Below are 6,088 nucleotides of genomic sequence, written 5' to 3' on the forward strand. Positions count from 1 at the left end.
GCCCGACCCATGAACGTGGGTCGGGCCAGTGACATGTTGAGACAGCCCCATGGCCGTCATGGAGGCCATGAAGTCCTGAGTCGCCCCGGTCAGACCAGTCTCGGCATGGAGATTGAAGTCCCCCAGGACCAACATCCTGGGGGTCCTCAACACCAGGTCCAAGACGGTCTCTGTCAGCTCAGGCAGGGAGACTGTTGGGCAGAAGGGTGCACGGTACACCAACAGAATCCCCAATCTTTCTCGGTCGCCCAACACCAAGTAGAGGCACTCCAGCCCTGGTCTCGAAGGGACCGGAAGTCCCGTGAGAAAGATGGAGGCTCAATAAACCAAAGCGACCCCCCCTCCCCTTCCCTCCGGGCGTGAACAGTGCTGAACCAGATACCCGGGTGGGCACAGTTGAGAGAGGGCGACATCCCCCCCCCACCCAGGTTTCTGTGATGCAAGCCAGGTCGGCCCCCTCATCCACAAGTCATGGATGAGGGAAGATTTATTATTGACCGACCTGGCATTGAGCAGCAGCACCGTCAGGCCCGAGGGGCAGTTGACAAGACTACCTGGAACCCTCTGGCTGGGGGCAAAGCCAGAAGGAGGGACAGGTGTCAACCATCTGTCCCTCCTTCTTCTGCGCGGACACGTTAAGCCTGTTTAACGCATTCCTTCACACTGATCCTTTAACCCCATCCCTCTGTTTCTGCCACTGATGTGATCTTTCCATGCAAGTAAAGGTACAGAGCATGCCATGCCTGCTTCCTCCAGCATAGCCATCTGTCTCATGAAAGGTTTTCGGGTTTCGTAGCACAGGTTGTACCTGTGTGCATTTCTGTAGCCAATTCAGCAAGTGAGAATCCCTTGGTTCTATGCCTGTATATTACTTTGGGTCCAACCCAGATGCAGAAAAGTGAACTGTTCAGGATAGCCGGCCAGCAGTAAGCACATTTTAATCTTTGGTGTGCTCTGTATGCTAATCATATTTCTGCAGCTGTAGAAACATTTGTTGACATCTTGCAGGCACTCTCCCTGTGGACTTTTGAGAAGATTGTCTCTTGTGGCTCGTGTTGAACTGTACATTGACAGCAAAGCCAGTGGCTAAGAGCTCCTTCTTGATCTGTGCATAATTCTGTTTAGATCTAGAAGTGGGGGCACTTGGCCTGTTTTGCTGCAGTAGATGTGTTCTTTAGGTGCATCAATCTGAATTTTCATCTGTTGAGTGGGGTCATAATAGCGTAGCTTGGGAACGGAAAGCGATGGCTTGCTGAAAGCTATTTGCTCATCTGGACCCCATTGCCACTTACTGTCTTTGTGCAGCAGATTCCTAAGTGGTATTGTGAGGCTGGATTCATCAGGAATTAATTAAGCTAAGTACTGGACCTTTTCAAAAGAGCCTTTGCAGACTTTTCTTATCATCAGGTAGAGGCATTTTTTCGATGGCATCCATTTTGCTGTCTTTGCTCTGATGTCACTCCCTTGCCTGAGCAATCTTTTTCTGTACATCTTACAAACTGAACGTGTGGCATGGGTCCTTTCTATCACTTGCCTCAGAATGTTGTCATACTGTGCAGAAGCAATGATCAGCTAAGATGTGGACACCCAAGATGACACCAAAACTCTTGCAGTTCTTATGCTAGAAGATCTCACTAGCACGTTAGATGCCAAAAGGAAGTCTGTTGAAATGATATCACCCCCGTGGGGTATTCATAGTTCAGCTGACTCATTGTTCTGTGCCACATTCCAGTAGCCTTTTTTTCAGCGAGATTTTCGTGGTGAAGATTTTCTTCCCTGCCAGGTTTCTCTGGACATCCACTGCAGGGAAATGTTACTTTTTGCCTTGTTGAGGAGCCTGGAGTCTAGAAACAGGATGACTGAGTTCTTTGGAGTGATGATAAGTCTACTAAAACTTGCTGTGGGCTTGATCTCTTCTGACTCAGGGCATGCTTCAGTTGGTCCACGAAGGGTGAGAAATCTTCCTATGCTCATGAGGAACAGGCGATACTGCTGGGTCCACATGAACATGATGCATGGCTGAAAAACATCCCTGAGTAGGTTCAGCACCACACTTGCTGCAAAGGCTAATAATGGTACGTCTCCTTTGACAGTAATGCAGGATCTGCGTGAGATGCACCTTTCTTCCAAAAGGCCATGGATGTCATTCTGGAAGCAATTCTTGCACTACCAAATGTAATCAGGTTAACACCTGGTGAAGGCATTTGTTTTTTAATCTTCCGTCACAATGATCTGGCTATGACTTCTGGAATAATGTTTATATCTTCACCAGTATCCAGTTTGAAATAAACTTTCCAGCAACAATCACCTCCTCACACTGGGAAACAGCTGTGTCTTCTGTTCTGCACTCCAGCTTGCAAAACCAGAGCCTACAAAAAAACAAACACTACATACAAATATTGTTCCAAGAGCTGAGCTAGTAGCCTGGCTCTGCAGTTTAGTAAAGTGAACAGTTAAAACAAATAGCTCCATAGGCTGGGCAATTCCTGGGATTATAGGGGATGGCACACTTACTGCAGGCTTTCTCTTGTCCTGCATACTTTGCAGGAAATGTTGTGGATTTTCATATTTCTGAGGACTGCTTTTGAGGTACAACATGCATTTGCCCCTCTGCAAATCGAGGTCCTTGCAAGTGCTGAGCTGTTTCTGCTTCAGCTCTGCCAGTGTTCAACCTCAAGTCAAGGCTGAATCATGCTAACTTAGCAATCAGACCCTTTGCCTTTCTGAGCTCACACCACAAATAACAGGATCCTTAATGAAGAATTCACATGGGTCTTCAAACTCACATGTTTGTGCTAGGGGCTTCAGTCCTGTAACATAAAGACCAGTGTTTTCCCCTTCCTTCTGGGCTCTTGTAAAGAAATATACAACAGGTGCACAAATACAGGACTGACAGAGATCAGAAGAACACAGAAAATGTCCTACCAATTGCATTATGGAAGGAGTGGTAGCTACAGCCAATCTCCTTTTAACTTTTCCCAGCCCATAATATACCACAGCCCATTTCAAAGTGTCAAACCCAAAATGTAGCAAGACATTCTCCAGAGAGCATGTACATCAAGACTGGCGATGTGTGGGTGTTCCTGTCTACAGGTAGAAACTACCTGGATTACACTGACCCTGGAGGATCACTGTGATCTGCATCGTCCAAACATTTTTGCAGTTCATCTTACACCCTGTAAGGTAATGTGAGACCAATGGTATATAGTAGCTGAAGATTGTAAGACAATGAATGTACTGATGAATTCAGCCTTTCAAAGGGATTCACTTTGGATGTTGTGAGAATCACTCTTGTAGAGAATAAATTCATGACATGAATTCAAGCAGCACTGACTTTATTATCGCGATTGCAATGGCGGGTGTCCCACACTGCAGGCACACCCTGAACACTAAATGCATTCCTTATATTCCCTATCCCACCCGCATAGTCCCTCCCCCTTTCACCTACTGGGTAGGCTACTAGGAGGTCTTAGTACAATCTTCTCCTATGTTCCCCCACCCGCTCATGCACCTCATGTTTATGCTAATAATCTATTACCTATGCAAAGTGTGTCAGTTACTATTCATAAGCCTATTAAGCTTGCACACTACTCACTGTAAGTTCACTAGTTCATCTTGACCTTACATCAGTCTTGCCCTGTGACCACTTGCTAATTTCCTATCTCATCCTCCCAGTAGTTTTATGAGATAACTACTGGGAGGATGAGATAGGAAATAGCAAACTTTCTTCCAAGCCAATTATCCCTTTCTCCCCTCCACATTTCTGTTTCTTTTGAGAATAGCCAGCTGCAAAAAGAATTACCTGCTATCTTCTGCAAAAGCAACAATTAACCCTTTCCTACAACATGAAACTTACTGTTGCCTGTTGAGATTTTGCTTTTTATGAATAATACATTTTATAAATGAATATATGTTCATTTATAAACTGGCCCAGGGAGCCTTTCTGGCTAAAGGGGTGGGATATGAATCCAACTAAATAAAGTTCTTGTAATACAAATAGTCCGAAGTGGATGCAAGGGTGTGTGTGTGTATCGGGGGTGGAGGGGGTGGAGATAATGAATGGCTGGCACCAAGGCTTGCTTTTCCTTATTTGACACTTCAGACATAGTGTTCTTTTACTAGGTTCGCTGTTCTGTAACCGCAAAAAACAGCTGCAATGAAAAGCATTGGGAGGACAATCTGTTCTGATGAAGTGCTATGCAAGTCCTAGCAAGTGTGGACTCCTCTCAGAGCGGGCTCCCTGCTTCGGAGTGCCCCAGGCCTCATTTTGGAGCTCTTAATCCGACGCGCGGGGCCACCCTGCAGGCCCTGCACGGCTGCATCCGCGCCTCCCGCCGGGCCTACTCCTGGGGGCGGGGCCTGCTTTGCCCTGCCGGGAGAAGCACCGTGAAAATGCGCCAGGGTCCACTGAGGCCTTAACGGGGGCCTCTTGTCTCGCCATTTGGGACCGTGGGTTCCACAGCAAGAAGCCGTCTCCCGAGGAGGTGAGGGGGCTTTCCCACCCGCTGCTCTAAGGAAATCCCCCACACTGCCGAAGCGAGCGGCGCCGAGGAGGCTGGACAGCCTGCACCCTCGATGTCTGCTTCCTTTCCGTCCAGTTCATTGGCCCTTCGTGCCTCTGGGCCCTTCTCCTCCTCTACGACTTCTGCTTTCTTCATGCTCTTACTTGCAGCTTATTTCTAGAATCGTCCTGCAACCTTCCTGCCCGTTTCATTGCTGTCCGAACTCGTAGCGACTTTCTTCTTCACTTCTGCTGCAGCCTCTTGAATTGATACTTCTTCACCCAGAAAACAGCTATAACAACACAATTTCCTCATTCCAAAACTGGCTCCCCTCATTCTGTCAAATGTGGGGAGAAAAGCCATTTGGGGAGGCAGATAGCTATTTTGGAGCAGTTAAGTACCCTTCACTCCCCTCAGTTTTCCAATCCACTTGCTTCCTCCTGCAGTGACTGTTTCCAGTTTAGAAAGAAAAAGTGCTGTCAGGCTTTCTTTTCATACATATGTGTGTAATGTGTTACAGGACTCTAATGCTGCCCTGGTTGCTCCCAACTCCTTTGGTAATGTCTCCTTTACTCACGCACCTTTCCCTGAGGACTGTAATAGCAACATTGGCCTGCTTCCCTGCTGAACCATGCAGGTACAGTTTCTGCCATTCATACACACAACTAATCCCACTGCTTCAAAGTGTAATATACAGTAGTGTAATAACTCTGCCTGTTTCTGATATTCGGGTGTGATAAGTGTTTATAAAACCAACCTGGCACCATGCCATCAAGTTGTCTCCTACTTACAGCACCCCTGTGCATGACAGCCCTCCAGAATGACCTATCCATGACATCCCTGCTTGACTGCTAAATTCCAGGCTGTGGTTTCCTTTATGAAGTCAGGCCATCTTTTATTTGGTCTTCTTTTGTCCTCAACTTTTCCTAGCATGATTGTCTTCTCCATTGCGTTTTGCTTTCTCATGATGTGTTCAACATACGTGCAATATAGGAATCAGCAGACTTAGTGGAATTACTGGTTTTGCAGAAGTACACAAATCCTGAGGGGGAAAATCTAGGGGACCTGTAAAAGCCCCCTTAAAAGTTTAAAAAAGGGTGGTGGGGGATCTAAGGATAGTAGCCAAAGGATTTCCTCCTGGAGAGTTCAACATATATTCTAAAGTTTTCCCCCCTTTGACGTATAGTAACTTTAGCATTAATGTTGAAATCCCAGGCATCTTCTGCCATCCTCCTTCAGCCTCCTTCACCCTTTGCCGTTGGAATACTATTCACTGCCATGGAGTTGAACTTGGCTTATTTATGAATTGCTTTGATTTGGTTTGGGTGACATGACAACCCATAATGGGTAAATAGCTGGCGTGTAGGGGTTAGGGTTGTAATATAATTTGAACTCAAGCTACTTCCTGCACAGGAGCTTATTTTTTGGTGATAAACCACCCTGGCAACCCATAGCTTTTTCTAAGGATTATTTGATTCACGAAGGGTTGTTGTGTTGTACAAATCTGGGAGAACAGTTGCATCGTGGTTTGTGGGGATCAGCTAGTGAGCCACTCAGCCAATTCCTTCCCAATCTGCACAATTTTC

Source organism: Varanus komodoensis, unplaced genomic scaffold (genome assembly GCF_004798865.1).
Source record: "Varanus komodoensis strain SLA01 unplaced genomic scaffold, ASM479886v1 scaffold41, whole genome shotgun sequence".
NCBI classification, from domain to species: domain Eukaryota; kingdom Metazoa; phylum Chordata; class Lepidosauria; order Squamata; family Varanidae; genus Varanus; species Varanus komodoensis.